The sequence below is a fragment of the Hyla sarda genome, chromosome 8, assembly GCF_029499605.1.
Source record: "Hyla sarda isolate aHylSar1 chromosome 8, aHylSar1.hap1, whole genome shotgun sequence".
NCBI classification, from domain to species: Eukaryota; Metazoa; Chordata; class Amphibia; order Anura; family Hylidae; genus Hyla; species Hyla sarda.
In genome coordinates this window covers 29403957-29431896 of record NC_079196.1, presented here as the reverse complement: position 1 = coordinate 29431896, position 27940 = coordinate 29403957, and the positions used below count along the sequence as shown (strand labels likewise).

The 27940-nt window shown below is 44.3% G+C and overlaps 1 long non-coding RNA gene and 1 pseudogene across 1 annotated transcript; both read right to left on the bottom strand.

Annotated features, from left to right (window-relative positions):
• Nucleotides 1-636: 636 nt before the first annotated feature.
• LOC130284936 (uncharacterized) lies at nucleotides 637-11278 on the bottom strand. Its single transcript, XR_008847192.1, has 3 exons — nucleotides 11198-11278; nucleotides 3095-3238; nucleotides 637-1033 (listed from the first exon to the last, which is right to left on the bottom strand). It is a non-coding gene; the product is annotated as an uncharacterized LOC130284936 (long non-coding RNA).
• LOC130290073 (U2 spliceosomal RNA) lies at nucleotides 6258-6365 on the bottom strand (annotated as a pseudogene).
• Nucleotides 11279-27940: the final 16662 nt, after the last annotated feature.

Below are 27940 nucleotides of genomic sequence, written 5' to 3'. Positions count from 1 at the left end.
TCAGGCCGTTGGCTGTCTGGGCATGCTGGGAGCTGTAGTTATGCAACAGCTGGAGGCACCCTGGTTTTAAAGCACTCCTCTTGAGAAATAATGCATTGGGAACTGCCCTAATAAGATTAGAAAGACATGGTTCTTCTACAGGTTGGGTCTGGTATTGCAGCTCTATACATTTAAAGGGGTACTCCGCCCCTAGACATCTTATCCCCTATCCAAAGGATAGGGGATAAGATGTCTGATCGCGGGGGTCCCGGAATATTGCATGCGGCACCCACCTGTTTCTTGTCTGGAAGCGCTGGAGGGTCTGGGTCGCGACCACGGGAACGGAAGACTGTGACGTCACGAATCCGCCCCCGTGTGATGTCATGCCCCGTCCCCTTAATGCAAGTCTATGGGAGGGGGCGTCACGCCCCCTCCCATAGACATGCATTGAGGGGACGAGGCGTGACGTCACACAGTGGCGGAGTCGTGATGTTCCCATGATCGCGACGCCCAGACCCTCCAGCGCTTCCAGACAAGAAACAGGTGGGTGCCGCATGCAATATTGTGGGGGTCCCCGGCGGCGGGACCCCCGCGATCAGACATCTTATCCCCTATCCTTTGGATAAGAGAAGATGTCTAGGGGTGGAGTACCCCTTTAAGGGGTATTCTGGTATCAGAAAACTGTTTTTAAATAAAACTATCTGCCCCCAAGATAAATAACTTACTAATATTGTGTTATCACTAATTGTACCGGCTTCAGCGTCTTTATGTGTGATTCACCATGACAGGAAGTTGTGTAGTCCTCTTCTTGTCAGTCTCATATTGTCTCAGCAGCTCCCTGGCTCTTCCCTCTCTCCTGACAGAAAGTCGTGTAGTCCTCTTATTGGGAATCTAGTGTTGTCTCAGCAGCCTTCTGGTTCCTTCCTCTTTCCTGACAGGAAGTTGTGTAGTCCTCAGGGTGGTGTTGTCTTGGCAGTTCTCCCCGGCCCCTCCCTCTGTCATAAAACAACGCATCATCCTCTGCTGTCTCAGGTAGCATGGCTAGTTCTTATTTCTGCATAAAAAGACACTACTATAAATGTCATATAACATAGTTACATAGTATGGCTGAAAAAAAGGCATCTGTCCATCAAGTTCAACCAAGGAATTGAAGGGAAGGGGTGTGGTTGGATGAAGGGGAAGGGATGTGATTTTATATTTCTGCATAAGTATTAATGTTATTTTGTTCTAGGAATGTATCTAATCCTGTTTTGAAGCTTTCATCTGTTCCTGCTGTGACCAGTTCCTGAGATAGACTGTTCCATAAATTCACAGTTCTTATGGTAAAGAAGGCGTGTTGCCCCTTGAGACTAAACCTTTTCTTCTCCAAATGGAGGAAGTGCCCCCTTGTCCTTTTAGGAGGTTTAACCCGCAACAGTTTTTTTTAACATATTTTTTGTATGGGCCATTAATATACTTATATACGTTGATATAACTAAATTAGATGGGGTGGGAACTGTTATGGATTTTGCTCTGGGCCTATAAGCTTCAATTTACGCCTGATTTAAAGGGGTTCTCCAGTGCTTAGACATCTTATCCCCTATCCCAAGGATAGGGGATAAGATTCCTGATCGCGGGAGTCCCGCCGCTGGGGACCCCCATGATCTTGCACGCGGCACCCCGTTTGTAATCAGTCCCCGGAGCGTGTTGGCTCCGGGTCTGATTACCGGCGACCACAGGGCCGCCGGCGTGTGATGTCCCGCCTCTGCCCCCGTGTGACGTCACGCTCTGCCCTTCAATGCAAGCCTATGGGAGGGGGCGTGATAGCAAGTAGGGAACTCTGGGAGATTTTAGCTCTAAAGCTGTAGAATGGTGAATAGTGCAGTTCTTGACTGATAAAACCTATATCTGATGCTGCTTTGTAGGTGTCTATGAAAACACCATCTGCACTCTGTTGACATTCATGTGACCTAAGCATTGAGTTTGAACTAGGCTTCTGTCATATAAGTTCCCACTATGCACTGCACTCTTTATGGTAGGGTCAGACGGAGCGCATCCTGAATGTATTTCATACTGCAGATGTGCCGATGGCAATCACAAGAGCGAGCTCCCTGCTGCGGCTGGGTACCTCTGTGTGTCCATTCGCCAGCAGGAAATCCACTGCTAAGGCTGGGTTCACATAACATTTTCAGCCATACAGAACCGCATACGGCTGGGGGGAGCTAAAACCGGGCGCTGACGTATGCCGCCCGTATGTAATTCATTTAATGCTGACTCCAGTCGGCTAATTTTTGCCCCGTATGTGGTTTTCCACTGGACCTAAAACCGTGGTCGACCACGGTTTTAGGTCAGGTGGGAAAACTGCATGCAAGGCAAAAATGAGCCGACCGGAATCAGCGTTTCACTCTGGTCGCTCATTGAAATGACTTACATACAAGCGGCATACGGCAGGGATACGGGAGCGCCCAGTTTTAGCTCCCCCCAGCCGTATGCGGTCCCGTATGGCTGAAAACGTAATGTGAACCCAGCCTTACAGCGGACACACAGAGCTACCCAGCTGCAGCAGGGAACTTGCTGTTGTGACTGCTGTTGGCTCATGTGCTCCGCGTGACCCTGCCCTTAAAGGGGTACTCCACTGCCCCAGTGTTCAGAACATTTAGTTCCGAATGCTGGGTGCGGGCTGTGGGGGTCGTGACGTCACGCTACGCCCCCTCAATATAGGTTTATGGGAGGGGGCGTGGTGGCAGCCATGTCCCCTCCCATGGCCATGGACTTACATTGAGGGGGAGTGGTGTGACATCGTGAGGGGCGTGCCTGTGACATCACAACTCCCACAGCCCACACCCAGCATTCAGAACTAAATGTTCCGAACGCGGGGGCAGTGGAGTACCCCTTTAATCAGTAAAGTAGCAAGATTCCGTCTTTAGCTTTGATCAAGGAAGAGAACATCATGCCAATTCCATACGCTATTTCACTCAAGGTGCAGTTGCCCTTTAAATACTGCAATCCATTTGCACCGGCCTAGATTCCGACAAGCCACCCTATCCTGTTATTGAATTCACATCCATGTTGTTGGTATATTGCTCTGATGACTTGCAATGTATTCTGACCAGTTACAGTATTTTGTATATCTTACAATCTTCAATTGAAGCATAAATTGCCCTTGCTTGAAAAGGATGCAGTGGCCAAGTATCGGTGGGAGATAGAACAGCCTGAGAGACAGCCCAACAGATGTCAACAGCACAGCCCGGGGAAATAGGAACAGATGGTGTAGAAGGCACTGAAGAGAAAAGATGAATGAGAGGTTGCATGTTAAGATGAAATGTTGATTTATATCTACAAAAATTAAGAATTAACCTGCATCAGATCAGCGTCCGCTAACATGTAAATCACAACCTCCGCAGAAAGCGGCCTCTTCTGGATCTCGCCAGGTTACCAGTCTGAGTTACAAATAACAAGCTGTTTTCTGTATGACTATATATATCTACATTGTAGGAGTGAAACGGGAAACTAACTTCTAGTCATCTGCTCTATAGGTTAGAGTCATGGCCGGGGACCGTCCTTACTAAGAAGTTCATCAATAATTGACAGGAACCATCTTGATGCCACCTGGTCGATTCAAGTCCCAAAAAAAAAATCTCTTTTTTTGTGTTCCAAAGGAACTTCCAGTTCCCTGGTTACAATTATGAGTGTTGGAGCAGGAGTGTTGTATAACAGGAAGAAAATGCAAAATTAGGACCCAGTGGATTCCATAGGGGGTAGTGTGATGAGGTGGCTGAATCTTTAATACTCTATGAGGATATTGGATGCATCTTCCCTTTTTGTGCAACCTTGTTTGCCTAAAAATAGATGAATATATTGTTTGGTTCCTCTAAGTCAACTATCGCCTTCCCACTTTCTGCATTTAAAGTGGTTCTCTGGCCCTAATACATCTTATCCCCTATCACAAAGGTGGGTGCGGAATGACAGATTGCGGGGGTCCCCAGCGGAGGGACCCCTGCAATCGTACATCTTATCCCCTATACTTTGGATAGGGGATAAGATGTATTAGGGCTGGAGTACCCCTTTGAGTCAAGGAACTCAATGTCTAAGGCATAAGCTGGCCATGCACATAATATCAAATTTGGCAAACTTGTGGATTTGGGGATTTTGGTATAGTCCAGCATTGTAATGTGCATAGGGGCTCCTAACTCTCCCCAAACAGATTTTGGGGGAGATAGTAAGGCATGCTGAATTTCAACTTGCCTGATTTTATTATTCTCGGGGAGATAAGCTGCCACCATTTAGGTAGCAAAACACCTTCAATAGCTGTAGGCCGAATGTTTTTTTGTCTGTCAGCGATCTCTCCTGTTTGGTGGGCACCGGGCCGCCTAGGGCTAGGTGCCACGGACTGTGTGGTCTATGGTAGGAGGTAAGGAAGGGGTTAAGGTGAGCCCCATTACAGGTACGGGAGGGAGATTGGTCCCGATAGGAGAGGGTTAGCCAATGAGGAGAGCGGATGGGGGCAGAGAGGGTGGGCTTGCTGCTATTTAAGGAGGGGATCCCCCCCTCCCACTTCCTCTTACCGGTCTCAGCGCCAGGGAGAAAGCCCCGCCCTCCCGCCCAAATTTTCTCTGGTTGTTACTTCTTTGCTACGGTGCTTAATTGTAACCCCCTGTTATAAAAAAAAAAAATTTATTAAGAGACGTTGTTTGTAATTTCTGTCTGCATGTGTTATTCTTTTGTGTTTGTGAAGTCACAGCTGGCGGTACAGGAGATATGAGATCGGAATAAGAAAAGGTGGAAGGCTTTTATGCCCGTCGGCTTAGGCCGGCGGCTGGCTGGTTGCTTCCTCTTGGTAGTCAACCTACGGAGGTTGATAGTTAGTTATTTCTGGTTAAAAGGTTAAAGGAATAAAGCTGTGGCCGACTCCCACGTCCACTAAAAGAGATCAGTTGTCCGTGTGGTTATTTAAGATATATAAGGTTAATGGGTCGAACAGGAGTAAGGGGAGCGGTGTAGTACACACAGTCTAGCTGAGCATTGGTGTTCTAAATGGCAAAGAGGGGTAAGCTGATGTCAGATTCCTCTGGTGGTGAACTATCAAAGACCTCAAAGATGACCAGAAAGGGGTCAGTCTTCCAGCCATTCACCAAACCATATCACAATACATAGAGCAACCATGAAACAAAACTCAATAGCTTTGGATGTAATGAGAACAAGACTGTCTTCGATCTTGTGGCCAGGAATTCCATAGTTCTGGTGGAAATCTGCCTGATTTCAGCCTTCAGCCTGTTGGCAAATACCTAGACAAGGATCCTCTCCACAAGATCACGATCATTCTCTACCTCAACAAAGGAGGCATTCTGCCCTCCACCACCATTTTCTCATACAAATCCAACAGGTTTGAGCAAGTGAGCTCCCCCAGTGCTACATAGAGCTCGTCTGGGAGACAGTCGTTGCCCGGTCTCCTGCCAGGACTAAAGGATTCAGTGGCAGAGGGCAGCTAACTGGCCATCAAGGGAGCATCCATGGCTGCTTTTTCTAAGAGCTCTCGAATCACCCAGAGTGCAAGAAAAAGTGCAGACGTGTTACACTAAAAAAAACGTGCACAAAGGATGCGGTCTATCGCAAGCCCTTCTCCGATAGGAGAGAGGCCCCCCAACAAACCTTACCCTTCGCCTCCGGACAAAAAGGTACCTGCAAGGTTCCAGGTTTGATGTCCCTTTTCGCTGAAGCTACTAAGGGACCACAAATGCTCCCGACAACCCCCTTGGCGTTAGCCAAGGTATCTGCCCGCAGAGCCGATAATGGTTGGTACCCTGCCAAAGCAGGAGTACCCGGGGTGTTTGCAGGGAGGTGCGGAACCTAATGGCAACACCCACCTCCCCTAGACCACCAGGAGGGACACCCAGAAGGGCTACCACATCCTGACAAATCCTGTAGACACACAACATGCAAAAAGTGACACAGTGAGACAAAAATAAATAAATAAGTGAATGTGCGCAGATATACTGCCCGGACATCCGGACGGATCTATAAAAATGCCTCAGATCCTCGCCAGAAGGCCGGGAATCAAGAGGTGGGTGCCACAAGGTGAAGAGATTATGGTGCCCGTGCTTCCACTCAGTGAGCCAGTACACCCAGTGAGTTTCGGAACCTCGGGGTCACCACTCCCCGAGGCACAAAATTACTTTGGCTCTAGACCCTCTCAGCCTCATGGCGAGACCCGGAGGAAAGAAGCAGGTCACATTGGGGCAGCCGTCGGGCTGATTCCTCAGAACCAGCCCCGGAACGCCCCGGTACACCTGCTCCCTACCATGCAGCACCCATCCCCACCAATCCCACACTGGCGTCGCCTGCCACCAGCATGAAACTGATAAGAACAGATACTACGCTTGATCTTAGCCATAAGGCCGAGAAGAAGCATTCATGGCTGCTGCACTTTTGTAAGGGGATCTTTGCACGTCTTGACAACCTTCTTTTAGTACACAGCTGCTGGGCTGTTCCTTATCTTTCTATTCGTCTGAAGGGTACCTAAGGTAGAAAAGAGGGGGATATTCCTCCAAATTAAATGCCACAGCAGCTGGAGGAGCCAGCAGCCATTTTTCTCTATTGGCATGGGACCAAAGGTTTCACCTTGTGGAGAGCATCATAAAGGCATATGGAAGCTTATAGAACCATAGGGCATTTATGAAAAAAAAGGGGAGAAAAAAGGATATGCAAAGCAGCTCTTTCATGCCTTACCTTAAAGCGCAACTGTCATGAAATTTTAGTGTAATAACCTGCACACAGCCTTTGTACTGTGTGCAGGTGTTGTCTACAGCAATTATTTTACCTCATATTTGCCGGTTTTCGTGACGCTAAAAAGTGCTTTTAATCAAAGCCACTGAGGGTCGGATAGGCATGGTGCGAGGAACGCGATGCCCCGCCGCCACCATGCCCTCCCACCCGCCCACTTTGTATCTCAGTGCTGGGACCGCTGTGTGATTGACACACAGGTCCCAGCGCATGCGCCCTTCAACTAATGTAACGCGTACGCTGCTGCGTGTCATCCAGCAAGCGCTCGCTCCTCCAGAGAGCGCGGGAGCGAGCGCTTGTTGGATGACACGCAGCAGCGCGCACGTTACATTAGTTGAAGGGCGCATGTGCTGGGACCTGTGTGTCAATCACACAGCAGTCCCAGCACTGAGATACAAAGTGGGCGGGTGGGAGGGCATGTGGCGGCGGGGCATCGCGTACCTTGCACCATGCCTATCCGACCGTCAGTGGCTTTGATTAAAAGCACGTTTTAGCATCACAAAAGCCTGCAAATATGAGGTAAAATAATTGCTGTACACAACACCTGCACACAGTACAAAGGCTGTGTGCAGGTTATTACACTAAAATTTCATGACAGTTGCGCTTTAAAGCCAGTTTTTTTTTTTTTTGCTTTTTTCACTCCAAGTAGAAGACTTAAAACATAACCGAGGATGTATGCTAAGATAGGAATCATTTCAGAAGAAAAAAAAAATCTGTAGACAGCTGTTTTTGGGGTTATTGCCTCTTACTCTCTGTCAGTACAGAGCAGGATGCTGGCTGGTAAGATTCCTATCCTTGTGGGACCAAAGTGGTAATGTTTCTCCTTAAAAAGATATGTGGAGACATTATAGGCCATTAAAGGGGTACCCCGCCCCTAGACATCTAATCTGCTATCCAAAGGATTGGGGATAAGATGTCTATTCGAAGGGGCCCCGCCACTGGGGTCCCCTGCGATCTCCCTGCTGCACCCGGCGTTCGTTTAGAGTGACATGTGCAGCTCCGGTGGCTTGTGACATCATGGTCTCGCCCCGCTCATCACGCCCCTCTCATAGACTTGCATTAAGGGGACGTGGTTTTGACGTCACGAGCGGGGCGTGACCTTGACATTTTGAGCCTCCGCCCGGCATCGCCAGTCATCCAAAGGATAGGGGATAAGATGCCTAGGGGCGGAATACCCCTTTAATGCTACCACCATGTAAAATTATATCAATAAAGGGTTAATTCACTCCTAATGCTGCATTTATACAGTGATACAGATCACAACCACATATAAATACCCAGAGTTGCAATTTAAGTTAATGTCCTTTTTCATATATTTTTCTGTTTGCTTGTATATCTGCCTCAAAAAAAAAAGTAAAGCTGAATGTGCGCGGTGTTTGAAGTGCGGTAAAAGTGCTGTTTTCTCTAGCAGATTGCTGTTTACACGTTGTCAGCTGTGTTCCCGTACGCGCGGCTGTGAGCAGGCTACTCCTTTCTTAACTCATTAGCCATCTAACGTCAGGTATCTTGATGAAACCCGACTGAAAAATACATTAAATCCTGAAAGCTGAACGGGATCTCCCCGTACAAAACCTGTCATCTACACAGAGCGCGGGAATTATGCACATGAGTAAGTGATCTTTGCATTTGATATTTTAATGGCCCTACATCAAAGTACTTTCTCCGCAGTTTCCATGTCCATAAACGTATTCATCTTTTCCCTAAAGTTCATAATCTGAAGTTCTGTGCAGGTTACTCGCTGCAATAAACTCCAACTGCTCTTAGCGGGACTATTGAAAGATTCGGAGCTTTATAGGTAAGTATTAATAGCTGTGAATGTCAAGGAGTCCATGTTCTAGACAGTTACATAATTAAAATGAGGCCTAATAAACTTATGGATGGGAAAAGCAGCGGCGGCGAGTATAATGAAGACTGGGAGATGGCAGCCTAAAGAAGAGTAAAATAAATGGTATTCAGGGCTATCGAGCAATGAAAACTACAGAACAGAACAATGATGAATAAATTCCCATATGTTACTGTCCCTAAAAGGGGACTATAGCAGAGGTAAGGTTAGCATGTTTGGGAAAACTTTAAATTACCTCACCCTAATGTGATGGCTGGAACCACTCTTTGGTGAGGTGTGTGATGTTAGCTGGTATGTCGCTTGCCTCCTATATACAGGACCCCACCTGTTGGTAGCTTGCCCCTGTAAGTAGGATCTCTTGTAGGTAGGACCCAACTGTAGGTCGTTTTCCCCATGTATAAAGGACCCAGTGTAGGAAGACTTCACTCCCTGTATCTAGGACCCAGCCGACCCCCTAGAGCACAACTCCCCGCCCCCCCCCCCCCCCCCCCCCCCCCCCGCTTCTGGATTCAAATCTATAACCTTAGCTTCTCGGTCACAGGGATTAACCTTAGGAAGAGATCTGAACAAGCAGAATTGCACGCTTCGATGCCGAAGGGAACTGAGTGAGACCGGAAACGTACCTATTTTATCTTTCTGGCTGCCGAGATTGTCATAGCCAGGAGTTGTTTCAGGAGAGTAATAACATTACAGGTTATGGTAATATATTTTATAGGGACAGAACGTTCATCCAGGGATTTATTCTGATGCCATATTTGGAGTTGGGAATTATTTTTTCCCCTAGTATGGGGCAATTGGCATCAGCCTCATAAGGGTTTTTTGGCTTCTTCTGGATCAACACAGGAGTGACAAAATAAGGTTATACGTTGAACTTGATTGACTAGTCTTCTTTTGGATTCACTCACCTGCAACTTGAGGGCAGTTTCCAATATTCCACTTGCATACATGTAGGATTCCCCCACAACCTCCCAGTCCCCAACCCCCCCCCCGCCACAAACACACACACCTCCTTTTACCATTTGTATGTCTTGCCTGTTTTCCCTTTCGTCTGTGTCCCGAGAACACTAGGATTTACCTTGTTATTTTTACTTGTCCATGTATGTGGGACATTACTAGGGAAATCTCTATTCCCTGGTATTCTGTTTTATACTTCTGGCCTATACTTATTGGAATATTCATCTCCTAAAATACCTCAGTATACTGGTCATAGACAATTCTAATAGGGGCCTGAGAAAGAACAGGGTAGGAAAAGTCCACATATGAGGACTGGAGTAATTCTAGAAGATGACCCCCATTTTGGGCTGAAATGGGAGAACATAGTGAACTAGGGGAGACAATATAGATAATTTCTCTGGCCCTTTCCAAGTCTGGCTTCTAAAACCTTTATCAATCAATTGTGGTTGATTGGAGAGAGATTGGTAGACGAAGCTGTAGTCAGCCACATCAGCATTATATGGCGTCCATGTGATGCTTTTTCTTGGGACTCCTCTCTAATCCACACCTCTTGTTTGAATAGTTATTGTGTAATATTATGTCTGATACTTGTCTTTGTACAAACCCCATAATTGTAAGCGCTGCGGAATCTGTAGGCGCTATATAAATAATAATAATTATTATTAATCTACATAGCAAGTAGACAACCTTCATCCTATGACCTCCATGTTGCCTCATAGGGTGTTTGAATAGGGTTGCAATCATAAAACGTCCCCTGTTGGCATGTACGTATACTTCAACCAGGTTCACATCTTTTGGGGAATCTAGAAAACTCTACAAAATAATGCTAGGTTCTATCTGCCATGGTTCTCCTGTTCTCAGAAGTGATAGACACATCTAATCAGCTGCTATGATAACTAAGATCTTTATATCATAATGCTTTTCTACAGGATATACAACCTTTAGAAGAGGGCACTTAGATGGCTGAGGTACTAGATTCTTACGTGGGCCTTAAAGGGGTACTCCGGCCCTAGACATCTTTTGGTTGATGGCGGGGGTCCCGCGGCGATCTCCCTTCTGCACCCAGCGTTCCTTTAGAGCGTCGCATGCAGCACCGGAGGCTCGTGACATCACAGCCGTGGCCCACTCGTGATGTCACTGCCACACCCCCTCAATGCAAGTCTATGGGAGGGGGCGTAATGGCCCTTTGGATAGGGGATGAGATGTGTGATTGCGGGGGTCCTGCGGCAATCTCCCTGCAGCACCTGGAGTTCCTTTAGAGCGTCAGGGGCAGCGCCGAGGCTCGTGACGTCCAGCCATGGCCCGCTAGTGATGTCACGGCCGCGCCCCCTTAATGCAAGTCTATGGGAGGGGGCGTGACCTCACGAGCGGGGAGTGACAGGGATGTCAAGAGCCTCCGCCCCGCATTGCCAGTCATCCGGCACGGAGTGAAGTGCGCTCCATGCACCGGAGGTCTGGGGTGCCACAGCCGAGATCATGGGGGTCCCCACCGGAAAGACCCCGCAATCAAACATCTTATCCCCTTTCGTTTGTATAGGGGATAAGATGTCTAGGGGAATAGTACCCCTTTAATATATAGAACATGATAGCAGTACATCTATTTCCTCTGATGGGCACATCTTCATAATCTGCATTCATTTCATCTCAGTTTAGTTTTCATACCATCACATCATCTCTTCATCCTTCACCTCCTTCTGTCCGCCTCACAATCTGTTGCCTAAGGATATTCTAACCTGTGTTGTTTCTTGCAAGTCTCATCCCATCCGTTCTTATCACAACAATATTAATGCAGTGTATCGGTCCATGTATGTAAACAATTATGTTCAGTTCCTAAGTTAAGAATAGACATTAAATATTAATATATTAATTAAGACATTTAGGCTGGAAATTAATTAAGGCATTAAATCAAATTAGAAGCCGGTGCAAACAAGAAGCGTGGACAAAGGAATAACAACTCCTAAATAATATGAGCTTATTATTCATAGACTGACAGGTAGAGAATGTAAGTCCTGTATACGGGAGATCCAAAAAGTATTTATACTGATACATTAAAAATATAAAGTATTGTCTCATCTGGAAAACTGCCATCTTGTGATGCTGTTGAAGTTAAAGGGGTACTCCCCCCCTAGACATCTTATCTCCGATCCAATGGATAGGGTATAAGATGTCTGTTCGTGGGGGTCCTGCTGCTGGGGACCCCCGCCATCTCCCTGCTGCACCCAGCATTTGGCATTTAGAGTGTCGGGTGCAGCACCGGAGGCTCGTGAAGTCATGGCCATGCCCCCTCAATGCAAGTCTATGGGAGGGGCGTAACATTCATCACACCTCCTCCCATAGACTTGCATTAAAGGGGCGTGGCCATGACATCACGAGCCACCGCCCTGCATGCCAGTCATCTGGCACCGAGCAAAGTTCGCTCCGTGCACTGGATGTCTGGGGTGCCGCAGCTAAGATCGTGGTGGTCCCCAGCGATGGGATCCCCGCGATGAGACATTCTATCCCCTATCCTTTGTATAGGGCATAAGATGTCTAGGGGCGGAGTACCCATTTAAGTGAAGAAGACAGTCCAATATGGACCAAGTGTCACCAACAACTTATGAGCCAACTCAGCAGACAACTGTGGCCAATATGGTGTGCAGCACTTGGTAAATTCCTTCCCAATTCCAAATGGGGCAACTAGAATACATTCTCAGATCAACGACCCATCACCATCAATCTAGTCCTATTTGTATGAGAAGTTCCAGTTAAGCGAAACAGTTCAACAATAGTCACAAGGCTAAACATTCTGTATTGGCAGAACTCATAAAATATTTTTTAGTTATGATATTCCTCATACAACCACGAGGGTCTTCATTCCAGAAGACTCAAAGTGTAAGAGTAACTCTCTAGAATTGCACAGATTTTGCAATTCCTAAATCTGTGGAATGCCGAAATGGTAAGAACAAAAAAAAGAGGACGGCGCCTCGTGTAATTCCGTGGGCTAAATGTCCTGAATGCCCAGAAATATTGCTCACCTTAGGTGACGCTTGGTTTCGTGCATTGAACGCCTGAGTAGCAGGGTGGTTGGAGAAATCCTCGGCTGCAGCCGCAGAGATAACCGGGCTCTTTGCGGGAGTTGGTGGAGGTCCAGGCGATTGTAGAAAGAAAAATTACTGCGGTGGCGCTGCCCAGGTGGATAACAAGAAGACCAGACTCGGATGATGTGGTGAAACATGTATTTTATTCATACATGAATCGGTCGTTGCACGACCGATTCATGAATGAATAAAATACATGTTTCACCACATCATCCGAGTCCGATCTTCTTTTTATCCACGTGTGGCAGCGCCACCGCAGTAATTTTTCTTTCTACAATCGCCTAAATCTGTGGAATGACCTTTCTGAGTCTTTCTTATACTGGGGTCAGATATCTCGATCTCCTCTAGAGCTCCCAGTGATCCTTGGCTCTCAGCCCATTCTGTTGTGCCACTATGGATCTCTGAGAGGACGTTCTCTCTTATCGTCTGACCCACCTTTTCTAAACTTAATATGTTGCTCCAGAATGTTTCTTTCAGGTTCTTATGACTGCCACACCACTATCATTCACAAATACCACACAATTTGTAGTTGCAAGCAAGCAATGTACACATCGCTTATAGGGAATATGTCATTATTTTATTCTATCAAGATAAAGCATTTCATTTATGTATTTTAGTTTTAGGACAATGTAGTTTTAATGTTATTCATTAATAAAGTGTGTACTGGGGGCAGCCATTACTGTAGCCTCTTTGTGGTGTGTCTCTTCACAACACCTACACAGTTGCTTTATGGCAGGCACAGGGAATAAGAAAGTTAAGACTGCGAGCATCTCATAGAAAAGCATGGGCTGCTTACTGCACATGTGCATAGCACAGGCTGGGTGAAATGAAAGGGGGAGTCAGCACCATTTTCTTGAAGTATCTGAGGAGCAGCGACCTATCAAGAGACATCTAGTCTGTTCTTTACCACTCTTCAGACACCAACAAAATGGTGACGGTGGAATTGAAAAAATAACAACAAAACCCCCTACCCCCTCTCCTTTTGCACATAGACAGAGGAGAAAGGTAGACAGGTGAGGTCTAATTTGCAGCAGCCAAACAAGTTGCTTGCTTTCACCATATTCCTCATGTTAGCTCCCTCTGATGGTCAACAGTGGGAGATATGAAAAGTTATGATTTAGTTTTTCATATTTTGTGACAAGTACATTTTTTTTTTTTTTATATTTTCTAAAATATTTTAAAAATGTCAGCAGAGAGCACTGTGGACAAGAAAAAAAAATTCAAAAAGAAAATAATTTCCTCTGTAGCTGTAGATACAGCTGCTAAAAATTACTGGAAGGGTAAATATTTTTTTATAGAAGTAATTTACAAATCTGTTTTAACTTTCTGGCACCAGTTGATTTAAAAAAAAAAAAAAATTTCCACTGGAGTAGCCCTTTAAAAGCATATTCTAAAAACACACTTTATCAACAGGAGAACTATAATAAGGAATTAATTTCAATTTTCTCATTGAGACCTAAAGGTCCCATAACCGCAGTATCCACCAGCTTCCACCGGCTTCCTTGTTCAATAGATTATCATGCCGATCCCGTCCACCCTGTGCCTGTTTCACTCTTTCCAGTGCGGAAAAACAAAAAGGTATTCTTTCTTTACTATGACATTCACTAATATGCTGTATGAACCGTTTGGCTCCAATACCTGTTTTTAGGGAGTGTACATGCTCGCGAATTCTATGAAATAGCACAGTCCTAGTTGTTACTGATGGGGCTCCAGTTCTTTAATGAAACATTCTGGAACGTTTCACAATGGTGCACAGGAGAAGCAATTTGATTCTTGTATTTGTCTTCTTAGACCCACCAGGCAGTGATTTAAAATGGCAACTATAAAGAAGCCTGAAGGTCTCTCTGGCATAACATATAGTCACTGCTGCACTTTGCCAAATTCTCTCCTAAATTAAAGGGGTTATCCAGGAAAAAACTTTATTTTATATATCATCTGGCTCCAGAAAGTTAAACAGATTTGTAAATTACTTCTATTAAAAAATCTTAATTCTTTCAGTACTTATGAGCTTCTGAAGTTAAGGTTGTTCTTTTCTGTCTAAGTGATGTCTGATGAAACGTGTCTTGGGAAACGCCCAGTTTAGAAGCAAATCCCCATAGCAAACCTCTTCTAAACTGGGCGGTTCCCGAGACACGTGTCATCAGAGAGCACTTAGACAGAAAAGAACAACCTTAACTTCAGAAGCTCATAAGTACTGAAAGAATTAAGATTTTTTAATAGAAGTAATTTACAAATCTGTTTAACTTTCTGGAGCCAGTTGATATATAAAACATTTTTTTTTCCTGGAATACCCCTTTAGCACAACCACAATAGAAACATACATGCACTCACCACTCGGCGGGCATCTAAGCGCTCAGGAGTGCGGGGTCACGGGATCGTCCATGCAGATGCCTTTGTGGAGCGCTCCACAAAGGCGTCTGTATGGATGATCCCGTAATTCCAGACTCCTGAATGCTTTGATGCCCGCCAAGCGGTGAGTGCAAATATGCTTCTGTTGTGATTGTACTATGGATACTTTATCTTAATATATTCACCCCGCAGGTATCATTCTGGTTGGACCATAGGATCTCTGCTACTCTATGAGAAATAATGTATTCCACTGGGAATTAATATATTACTATATTGAGTGCACTCTTCCGTCCCATATTTTTTTTGAGCATTTCTCCTAAATTAACGTTGGGCCTGTCAAGTGATTATGTAAGGCTCTTCGTCCTGAAATCTAGCAGTCAAGAATCCATGTCTCCAAGTGGCCGATAACACTGGCAGGACATTGTAGTAGATCCCACCCCAGTAACCCACCAATTCTCCCGTATAAGGAGGATTGTTGGGTGACTGGGGTGGAATCTCTACGCTGCATGTACTACTATATGCTTTATTTGTTGGTAATCTTTGACTTCATTGACCAATGCTTGAGGATTTGATCAGCCCCTTACTGCCATGTTTACTTTGTATGTTGGGTATAGCAAGGAAAAGGGGACCCTCATAAAGGCGTCCAGGTATCCAGAGGAATATCATGACCAAGTCATGGAGGTGAATTAAAACTTCAGGTTTATTGAGATACAGCAGGAATGACGAGTTTCAGGGTGTTCAAACCCCTTCTTCAGATTAGAAAATTCAGGTGAAGGTGAAGAAACTTGAAGCTTCAATTCCCCTCCATGACTTGGTTTTGGTATTCCTCTGGATACCTGGGTGCCTTTATGAAGGTCATCTTTTCCTTGCTTTACCCAGTTTGAAGGGGTACTCCGGTGGAAAACTTTTTTTTTTTTTTTTAATCAACTGGTGCCAGAAAGTTAAACAGATTTGTAAATTATGGACAATAGGATGTGTAGCTCACTTAAAGATAAAGGTAAGGAGAGTGTTCGAGGTTAAAGGTGATGTCTTCACCCAATCAGGCCTAGTCAAAAAATGGGAAAATATATGTATATACCAGTCCTCAAGAACACTAGGGATGTGTAGAATAAAGAGGAAAGAAAATAGTGGATCTAATAAGGATTTATTAATATATGTATATATGTAAGTAAATGCAAATAAATCACCAATCACTCTGCAGGGCCCTTGCAGGAATGAATTGGTAATAATCAATATATAAATAAAAATGCTAATGAAAATGCAGATAAAAATGCAGATAAAAATAATATAGCAGAAATGCACCAATGTCCACTACGGTGGTTAGCAACGTGTCTCTTTTGGTTAGTAGTCACTCTTGGTCACAGTTAAGTCCAAGGATATCCAATTAAAAGAGTCACAGTTCAGTAATCAACTCCTATGATACTGTAGCCAAATATAGCAATAGTGGCGATAATAGCAACAGTTGTAGCAATTATGGCAGTAGTTTGTAGAGTATCGGTGCACAGCACCACTCACCCTTCTTCTCGGCTGTTAGCGATCCCGGCAAGCAATGATGTTCACAGGTAGCGATTTCGGCAGACCGCGTTGTCCTGTAGGTGATAAAAGCTGTTTGTATTGCCAGTCTGGATCGTAGCCTAGGTGAGTGGTTCTCCGGTAGGCTGTAAGTATCCTTGGCTGGCACGGGGAGGCGTCCGGCCTAGGGAGAACGTGTCCAGGAACTCTGCCGTCCGGGGCTGTGAATTAACTGTTGCTATTATCGCCACTATTGCTATATTTGGCTACAGTATCATAGGAGTTGATTACTGAACTGTGACTCTTTTAATTGGATATCCTTGGACTTAACTGTGACCAAGAGTGACTACTAACCAAAAAAGACACGTTGCTAACCACCGTAGTGGACATTGGTGCATTTCTGCTATATTATTTTTATCTGCATTTTTATCTGCATTTTCATTAGCATTTTTATTTATATATTGATTATTACCAATTCATTCCTGCAAGGGCCCTGCAGAGTGATTGGTGATTTATTTGCATTTACTTACATATATACATATATTAATAAATCCTTATTAGATCCACTATTTTCTTTCCTCTTTATTCTACACATCCCTAGTGTTCTTGAGGACTGGTATATACATATATTTTCCCAGATTTGTAAATTACTTCTAGTAAAAATCTTAATCCTTCCAGTAGTTATTAGCTGTTGAATACTACAGAGGAAATGGTTTTCTTTTTGGAACACAGAGCTCTTTGCTAACATCACGAGCACAATGCTCTCTGCTGACATCTCTGTCCATTTTAGGAACTGTCCAGAACAGTATATGTTTGCTATGGGGATTTTCTCCTACTCTGGACAGTTCTTAAAATGGACACAGATGTCAGCAGAGAGCACTGTGCTCGTGATGTCAGCAGAGAGATCTGTGTTCCAAAAAGAAAACCATTTCCTCTGTAGTATTCAGCAGCTAATAAGTACTGGAAGGATTAAGATTTTTTAATAGAAGTAATTTACAAATCTGTTTAACTTTCTGGCACCAATTCATTTAAAAAAAAAACTTTTCCATGGCAGTACTCCTTTAACTACAGGACCTCCACTTTGGTTCTATCCTGAGACCTGCGGGCTTGCACAGGATCTTTTCTTCTACCACATCTCTGTTTGAGGTTATGTGTATAATATGTGTGTGTATATATATATATATATATATATATATATATAATCTATATATATTTTTATATTTATATGCTCCAGGTGAGCGACCAATCTATAGATTCTACATCTACCCCACTTTTTGTGGGTAATCTACAGTTATTTAGGGTAACGCACAAGGCGCCTTTCCTGGGCCTTTTTCTTTTCTACTTCTACTTTGTGTGTTGGTCTGAAGATGTTCCCAATATATTCCTGCCATTATTACATGCCTAGGGGCATCCAGATAGATGGATACTTTGTCCCTAGTGATCCTCACTCCAGTACTTACATTTTTCTTTCTGTACTTTTTGTAATATTATACTGGATGTTATAAATAAAGGGGTATTCCAGGAATTTTTTTTTTATTTGACTATGCTACAGGGGCTGTAAAGTTAGTGTAGTTCATAATATAGTTTCTGTACTTGTGTGTGACGGTTTTCTCACAATTCTTCTGTGATTTTCACCCCAATATTTATTTTTAACAGCATACAAAATGACTGTTGTCTCGGATTTTTCCCAGCTTGCAATGCGGTTGAGACCTGACTCACTAGTCAGCTGATGACAGGGAGCCTGTCTGCTTCAATGGGTGGAGGGATCGCTTGGTGGGAGAGACTGAGTATGACCCCATTTATGTTATAAGTCATATAAATATGTAATGTTCCATGATGTATCAAAGAAAGCAAGAACATTCCATTGAAGTCTGTCAGTAGAACGGTTCTGTGATTGATGTAGATAGAATCAATGGAAAGAAAGCGAAACAAGGTGTCAAAGCTTCTCTCCTGTCACACTAGAACAATTCCACTGTGCTACATGCAAGGCTTTATTGGTTGAATGGCTATAGTATGTCAGGGACAATGTTCCCCATTCACTTTTATGACACACTGTCTGGGCCTCATGTATCATGAGTTCCTTGGAGAAATGTAGACTCAACCATTCAGATTTCAACCTTTATTTTTTGATCTGCCCTAGGATATGAAGCAGGGATTCTCATAAGGAAACATTTTGAGACATAAAGCTGACTATATACCTGAAGCAGACTTTAGGTCTTGTGGTAGAACATGGTAGAACCATAAGCATGGCCCCTATATCAAGGCACACAAGATCACAATGTGTGTGAATGATACATGGCACCATGCAGGGCCAGCTCTGCCTATAGGCAACATAGGCAGCCGCCTAGAGTACCCTCTTAATGGGGGGCGCCCCTCTGCCTGCCACAAGAAAGACAACCAGCATCCAAACCCCTCACTCAGCCAGCATTATAAGGAGGAGGTTTGTTACAGTGTGTCACCCCAGTAGTAAGGTGGGGCATGTCAAAAGGTGGACCAATGGGCGTAGTCAAGGGGGCAGCAAAATAAGATTTTGCCTAGGGTGACAAAAATCCTTGCACCAGCCCTGGCACCATGTTACAGAAATGAGTCTGGTGACGGCTACATAAGATGATCTCATGTATCAAAAGGAGATTTCAAAATATATCATGTGATTTCATCTAAAAGTAAAGGGTTAAATAAGTAAAGTCAACCCCCTATAGACCTCTAAAGAAAATGTATTACAATATGGAGGTAGTATGGAGAGTAATTCAGTTATTTCTAAAGGCCAATAATCACAGCGGTATCTACAAGTTGTAGACCGGGCATTTTACCCCCTAAAAATTTCCATTTGACATGTAATGCAGTTTTAAATGTTGAAAGAAAACTTAATGAATCCCTACAGGTAAAGAATAAGCCGGGAAGCCGGTCTAACTTTCAAAGTGATGACAGAATAGTATTTGAATTAGATTTGGAAAATATCACACATTCCCTACACGTATGCATTATTTTTCCAAGACAACAGTTTCTTTCCTATTCAGCAGCTTCTGCATCAACTTGACTTTCTCTCTCTAGACTGCAAATATAGCAATTATATAAAAGTTATGCTTTGACGCTGTTACCACAGGCAAATAGCTACGGTGGATCAGCAGTCAAGATCTCGGAGCAAGTTAACAAGATTGCTTTTGTTTTCCGAAAGTAGTAGAGGAGGAAAATGGTTTAACTTCTGAGAAATGATATATAAAAATAAATAAACAATAATATATATATATATGTAGATTATTAATAATTTTTACGGAGCTGGATGTGGATCCTCTAACCTGTGTGGCTGATCACTCGGACAGTATGGTGAAGTGGAGTCTAAGGTGCCGCTGGTCTTCACCAGAGCCCGCCGCAAGGCTGGATGGGGCAGGCGACACCCAGGTTGCTATCCCCAACATGGCTCGACCACACAGGTAGTTGGGCAAGGTGAGGTACCGAAGGATAAGGCAGTAGCGATAAGGCAAAAGGTCAAGGCAGGCGACAATGGTGCGAAGTCAAATAACATAGCAGGAAGGTCTGGATACATGCATGAGGCAAACAGGCAACAAAGAACGCTTCATCTCAGGTTAGTGGCACTGAAGAACCAGCAGGGATGAGGTGGGGGGGGGGTGCAGGAACTTATAGACAAGTGTCAGGTGTGTGGCACAGTTATGGGCGCACTGGCCCTTTACATTTCAGAGCTCTGGCGCGCACGCGCCCCAGGGGACAGGAACACGCGTGCCGGAGCTGATAAACAGCAGCAGAGGAGTCAGAGCAGCATGGCAAGTGATGGGACTCGCATGCAGGCGCATGCCGCGATGCGAATCCCAGCCCCGCCGACAGCAGAGACAAAGTTTTCGCGCCCCCGCCCCCTTTTGGTCTCCCCCTCCTTTTGCGGTTCAGGCATTTTCTGAGAAGGTCCTGGTCCAGAATGTTTTCCCTCGGCTCCCTATACCTCTCCTCCAGACCGACTCCTTCCCAATCCACAAGGAGAAAGTGCTTTCCTCTCATTAATTTTGAGTCCAAGATCTCCTTAACAACAAAAACATCTGAGGTACCAGAGACAGGAGAAGGGGAGATGTCCTTTTGAGAAAAATGGTTGTAGATGACTGGTTTCAAGAAGGAAACATGGAAGGAATTCATGATCTGGAGAGAGGAGGGTAAGTGGAGGGTATAGGCCACAGGATTAAGTCTTTTCTTGACCTTATAGGGACCCAAATAGTGAGGACCTAGTTTATAACTGGGTATCTTGAAACTGATATATTTAGTTGATAACCAGACTTTGTCACCAGGAGAAAATTCAGGAGGAGGATGTCTTTTCTTGTCCACTTGGAATTTCATGCAAGAAGTAGCATGTAAAAGAGAGCGACGTGTCTTCTGCCATATGGAAGAAAACTTGTTCATCAACAGCAGGAACTCCAGAGGAAGAAAAAGGGTGAGGAGGATGAGGGTGAAGTCCATAGACCACATAGAAGGGTGAAGTACCAGTGGAATCGGAATCTTTATGATTGTAGGAAAACTCTGCCCAGGGAGGCAGATCAACCCAGTCATCTTGGCGTGCAGAATTGAAATGGCGTATACAGTGGGGATCAAAAGTTTGGGCACCCCAGTTAAAAATGTGTATTAATGTGCATAAAGAAGCCAAGGAAAGATGGAAAAAATCTCCAAAAAGCATCAAATTACAGATTAGACATTCTTATAATATGTCAACAAAAGCTAGATTTTATTTCCATCATTTACACTTTAAAAATAACAGAAAACAAAGAAATGGAGTCTGCTAAAGTTTGAGCACCCTGCAAAGTTAATATCTTGTACTGCCCCCTTTGGCAAGTATCACAGCTTGTAAAGGCTTTTTGTAGCCAGCCAAGAGTCTTTCAATTCTTGTTTGAGGTATCTTTCCCATTCTTCCTTACAAAAGTCTTCCAGTTCTTTGATATTTCTGGGCTGTCTGTCACACGCTGCTTTTTTAAGGTCTATCCATAGATTTTCAATAATGTTGAGGTCAGGAGATTGTGAAGGCCATGGCAAAACCTTCAGTTGACGCCTCTTGATGTAATCCTCCGTGGATTTGGAGGTGCGTTTAGGATCATTATCCATTTGTAGAAGCCATCCTCTCTTTAACTTCAGCTTTTTCACAGATGGCATCACGTTAGGATACAAAACTTGCTGAAATTTTATTGAATCAATTTTTCCTTCTACTCGTGAGATGTTCCCTGTGCCACTGGCTGCAATATAACCCCAAAGCATGATTGATCACCCCCATGCTTAACAGTTGGACAGAGATTCTTTTCATTAAATTCTGTTCCCCTTCTTCTCCAAACATACCTTTGCTCATTCCGGCCAAAAAGTTAAATTTTAACCTCATCGGTCCACAGAACTTGTTTACAAAATGCATCAGGCTTGTCTATACGTTCATTTGCAAAGTTCAAATGCTGATTTTTGTGGTGAGGACATAGAAGAGGTTTTCTTCTTATGACTCTTCCATGAAAAGAATATTTGTACAAGTATCTCTTTAAAGTGGAATAGTGTACCACAACTCCAGTGTCTGCCAGATCTTTCTGGAGGGATTGTGCAGTCAAGCGTGGGTTTTGAATTGTTATTCTCACAATCCTGCGAGCTGTTCTGTCTGATATTTTTCTTGGTCTTCCAGATCTTGCTGTAACTTCCACTGTTCCTGATGACTGCCATTTCTTAATTACATTCCAAACAGAGGATATTGACATCTGAAAACGTTTTGCTATCTTCTTATAGCCTTCTCCAGCTTTGTGAGCGTCAACTATTTTCAGTTTCAGATTTCTAGACAACTGCTTAGAAGAACTCATGGTGCTGATTGTTGGGGCAAGGTCAGATGAGTCTGGGCATTTAAAACCTTTGAGTAAGACATCACCTGGTCTTCCCAGATGATGACTGAGAACAATCCATGACACTGGCAGGTCTCAGCTTTGCAAAGGGGGCTATAAATTCTGCAGGGTGCCCAAACTTTTGCAGACGCCATTTTTTGGTTTCCTGTTATTTTGAAAGTGCAAATGATGGATATAAAATCTAACTTTAGTTGACATATTATAAGAATGTCTAATCTGTAATTTGATGTCTTTTGAAGATTTTCCCATCGTTCCTTGGCTTCTTTATGCACATTAATACAAATTTTTGCCTGGGGTGCCCCAACTTTTGATCCCCACTGTATATATATATATATATATATATATATATATAATACAATAGTCTCCTAAGATCTGATTCACCCTCTCAACCTGTCCATTGGATTGAGGGTGGTAAGCCGAGGAAAAATACAGCTTAATTTGAAGACATGAGCAGAGGGCCTGCCAGAACTTAGAGACGAATTGGACTCCACAGTCATAAACTATATGGGAAGGGAGTCTGTATAAATGAAAGATATGCTGAAGAAAAACCTTAGCAAGCTGCGGTGCTGATGGAAGTCCAAAATGAGCCATTTTAGAAAATCGATCTACTATCACCCAGATGACTGTATTGCCACGGAATTATGGATGGTCGGTAATGAAGTCGATGGCAATATTGGTCCAGGGAAGCTCTGGAACCAGCAATGGCTGAAGAAGTCCTGTTGGTTTTGGAACGAGGGATCTTGTCCCGAGGACAGACTGAGCAGGACCGGACAAAATCAATGACATCCCGTTTTAAGGTAGGCCATCAATATTGTCTGGAGATGAGCTGTAGGGATTTACGAATACCGGGATGGCCGGCCAGAAGAGAGGAATGTCCCCATTTCAAGACTCTGAGTTTCATATGGGGTGATACGTAAGTCTTTCCGGGAGGCAGATGCTGAAGACTTGCAGGTGCAGCAGAGATGAGACGTTCGGGGGAAATGATATGCTGCGGGGGAGATTCAAGGTCATGAACATCAGAAGACTTGGAAAGAACGTCTGCTCATAAATTCTTTTCCGCAGGACGGAAGTGGATGTAGAAGTCGAATCTGGAAAAAAATGGAGACCACTGGGCCTGTTGTCGGTTGAGTCAATGGGCTGTCTGAAGATAGAGCAAGTTTTTGTGATCTGAATAAATAGTAACAGGATGTACAGAGCCTTCCAAGAGGTGACGACGCCATTCTTCTAAAGCCAACTTAATGGCCAAGAGCTCACGATCTCCGATGGTATTTTTTTTTTCCGCAGGGGAGAAGGTTTTAGAGAAAAATCTGCAGGTTAAAGTTTTCCCCTTAGTAGACTTTTGCGTTAACACTGCACCTGCTCCAACTGAAGAAGCATCCACTTCCAAGATAAATGGTTTGCTAGGATCGGGTCTAGATAGAACAGAAGCAGATGCAAAGGTTGACTTTAACTGTTTGAACGCTTCTTCAGCCTCAGGAGTCCAGGCTTTAGGATTAGCAGTCTTCTTGGAAAGAGAAACGATGGGAGATACCAGAGTGGAGTAGTGAGGAATGAATTGCCGATAGTAATTGGCAAAGCCGAGGAAGCACTGAATGACTTTCATACCAGTAGGTTGTGGCCAGTCCAGAACTGCGGATAACTTGTTGGGATCCATTTGAAGACCTTGACTAGTAACAATATAACCCAGAAAAGGTAGGCAGGTCTTTTCAAAAGTACATTTCTCCAGTTTAGCAAAGAGATGATTTTCACGGAGACACTGTAACACTTAAACTTAACACTTAAACGCAGTCTTCCATTTGTCCCCTTCACATTTACGAATCAGATTATAGGCCCCACGAAGGTCTAGTTTAGAGAAAATCCTGGCACCTCGCAGACGATCAAATAACTCAGAGATTAAAGGAAGTGGGTAGCAGTTCTTTACTGTAATTTTATTCAAACCTCGGTAGTCAATGCACGTTTTTTTTTTCCACAAAGAAGAAGCCGGCTCCGGCAGGGGAAGAGGACTTCATGATAAACCCCTTCTGAAGGTTCTCCTGGATTTAATTAGACATGGCCAGAATTTCAGGAACAGACAAAGGGTAGATTCTGCCCCTGGGAGGAGTGGTGCCGGGTAGTAATAGGACAATCATAGGGAAGATGTGGAGGCAAAACTTCAGCTTACTTTTCACTGAAGACATCAGCAAAGTCCTGGAGGAACGAAGGCAAACCAGGCAGAGGACAAGAAGATGAAGGTTCCAACTTAGACAAACGTATATGAATACAGTCGTTGTTGCACTACGGACCCCAGTGAAGAACTCCTCCAGTTTTCCAATCCAGCTGCGGGGCATGAAGCTGCAACCAAGCTAGGCCAAGCAAGAGAGGAGAGGTACAATGAGATAGTACATAGAAGGACAAGTTCTCCATATGCAAGAGTCCGAGCAGGTGCATCGACAACAGTTCTGTACGATATAGCACGGTAGAGTCCAGTTTTTCTCCATTGACAGTAGAGATGTACAGAGGCTTTAACAGGCAGGACACAGGCAGATGATACCTATGTACTATGGCGGCATCAATAAAGTTTCCAGCTGAGCCAGAGTCCAGAAAGGCAAGAACGGAGATGATCTCTTTGGAGGGTAGAAAAAGCTAGACCGTCAAATTTAAGCATGGATAGGTGGTATTCACACCCACAAACCCTAGATGCGAGTGTTTCCCTGTGACTGTCGACGCAGAGGACAATCCTTGAGGAAGTGATCTGCATTGGCGCAGTATAGGCATCGATTCTCATTTTGTCAGCGAGTTCTTTCCTGCAGGGTCAGGCGAGACCGATCCACCTGCATAGCCTCCACTGCTGGAGGCAACGTAGAAGGTTGCGGTGGTTGCTGGAAGACAGGTGCCAGGCGAGGAAAGCGCTGAGGTCGTGCAGACTCCCTTTCTTGGCGTAGTTCCTCACATTGCTCAGAGAAATGGATATCAATCCGGGATGCCGAGGACATCCTTGATATAACTTGATAATCCTCTCTTGAAGGTAGCGCAAAGAGCTTCATTATTCCATGATAACTCCAATGCTAGGGTACAAAATCGTATGGCATACTTGCCCACAGAGGAGTTGCTCTGAGATAGACTCAGCAATGCAGACTCAGCAGAGGAAGTTCGGGCTGGTTCTTTGAAGACCCCACGAAATTCCGAAAGGAATGCCTGGAGATTAGTAGTGAGAGCATCACTGGGATCCCAAAGTGGACTTGCCCAGGCCAAAGCCCTTCCAGTTAAGAGACTGATGACGAAAGCTACCTTTGCACATTCCATAGGGAACTGTTCCGCCATGAGTTCAATGAGCATGGAGCACTGAGTCACGAAACCACGACAGGACTTGGGATTTCTCTGGAAGAGAGAAGCAGAGTTTTTATCCGGAAACAACTGCAGGAGTGGGAGGCAAGACCAGAGCAGGAGGTGGCTGGGGCTGTTGAGCTGTGAGTAACTGCTGCATGATGGCAGACAGCTGACTCAACTGCTGTGCCTGCTGGGCCAACTGCTGTGATTGGAGCACCACGAAGGAAGCGAGATCCGTATTATCTGGCTGGGGGACCCAGCAGGATCCATGGCCTGATCTTGCTGTTACAGAGCTGGATGTGGATCCTCTAACCTGTGTGGCTGATGAATCGGACCGTATCGGGAAGCGGAGTCTATGGTGCCACTGGTCTTCACCAGAGCCCGCCGGAAGGCAAGATGGGCTTGCTGAGGCAGGCGACACCCAGGTCGCTACCCCCAACATGGCTCAACCACACAGGTAGCTGGACAAGGCGAGGTACCGAAGGATAAGGCAGTAGTGTAGTCAGACATAGCAGAAGGTCAAGGCAGGTGGCAAAGGTGCGAAGTCAAATAACGTAGCGGGAAGGTCTGGACATACGATAAGGCAAACAGGTAACAAGGAATGCTTAATCTCAGGCTAGTGGCACTGAAGATCCAGCAGGGAAGAGGGGGAGGTGCAGAAACTTAAAGACAAGTGTCAGGTGTGGGACATAACTATGGGTGCACTAGACCTTTAAATTTTAGAGCTCTGTCCCGCGATGCAAATCCCAGCCCCGCCGACAGCAGGGGCAAATCGTTCACGGCTGGCGTGTGTGGCCGGAGCACGATCCTTAACAATAATAAGAGCAACAACAACAATAATAATACTAACACATAAATAAGTAAAATAATAATAATGATAATAATAATAATACCAAATCAGCATAAGACAGGGTGCTGCCACATCTTTGTGTATGTGTGCCTTTTGACATTTCACCCTTGCAGCCCATCACTGCCTCAGCATTCCTACCATTAAAGGGACATTCCCACCTCATTATTTCACCTTCCAAGCCCCCTCTGCCCTGTTTCCGACCAATGGAGGCAGTTGGGAAGTGGAAAGCAGTCAAAGCGGGAAAGTTGTGCAATTGACTTATTGGCCCTTTTTACTAATAGTGTTGTGTAGGTTTCCGTGTGGGTTTTAATTCCCTACAATTTATTTTCCACGGTATTTACTAAGGTTTCCCTACATTTTTCACTGTCCCTACATTTTGCTTTTTTTTACACATGTTCTGATCTGTCGGGTTTTCCTCAGCTGAAATCCACCACATTTTATGTGGAAACCTTAGTAAATATGTAGTTTTTTATTGAAAACGCCCCTTTTCGGTGAACACCTCCCCTTTTCCCAATGGTCACGCCCCTTTTCGGGTTTTCTTGGAGAGTTAGTCGGGTTTTTTTAAATTCTGGCGCAAATTCTGGGGCAGACAGAATTTCCGGCACAAGATGCCAGAATCTGGCACACAACCCGACAAAACATGTCGGGTTTGCAATAGTGAATGAGGGCCATTGACTTTAATTGGAGTTGTTCCAACAGTGCAGCTCCACAAGCTACATTGTGTACATAATGCATTTTGCACAACTACCATTGAAGTCAATGGAAGTTACGCAAATTAAGTAACTTGATTGCTTCAGATGCTTTTAGCTTCCCGACAACCTCCAGTGGCTGAAATAATGAAATGTGGATATCGCATTAAATGTGCTACAAGAGTAGTGAGTTTAGAGATTGGCTGCAGCAGTCACTTGTCGGTATGTGATAGTTGTTGGCACGCAATCATATACCAGCAGGGAATCACTGAAAACAACTAATGCATTTTCTATGTTTTATTACAAATTTATTTAAAAAATTATTTTTACTATTGGAAAACCAACTCTGTGGAAGGTTGGTCAGTGTACTAACAACAGCGCCATCAAAAGGTGAGACTCAGAAATTAAATCAGAAATAAATAAAAGGATAAATAATTAAAATAATGATTATATATATATATATATATATATATATATATATATATATGTATATACAATAAAGGGGTATTTCGACTTATATGGCAGACATAAAAATTGTATATTTAACTTCCTCACTCCCTTCAATGCTGGCGTTCTCTCACAGCTGCTCAGAACTTGTCTGATGTCGGCACATGCACTGCCGCAGTAGTTTCCCGCCTCTAATTGGCTGAGCAGGTAGTGCATGGGCCGGCCCCAAACAAAAAAAGCTCTGGACAGCAACAAAACTACTACAATAAAAATAAATATAAAAAAATATATAAATATATAAAAATTATTAATATTTT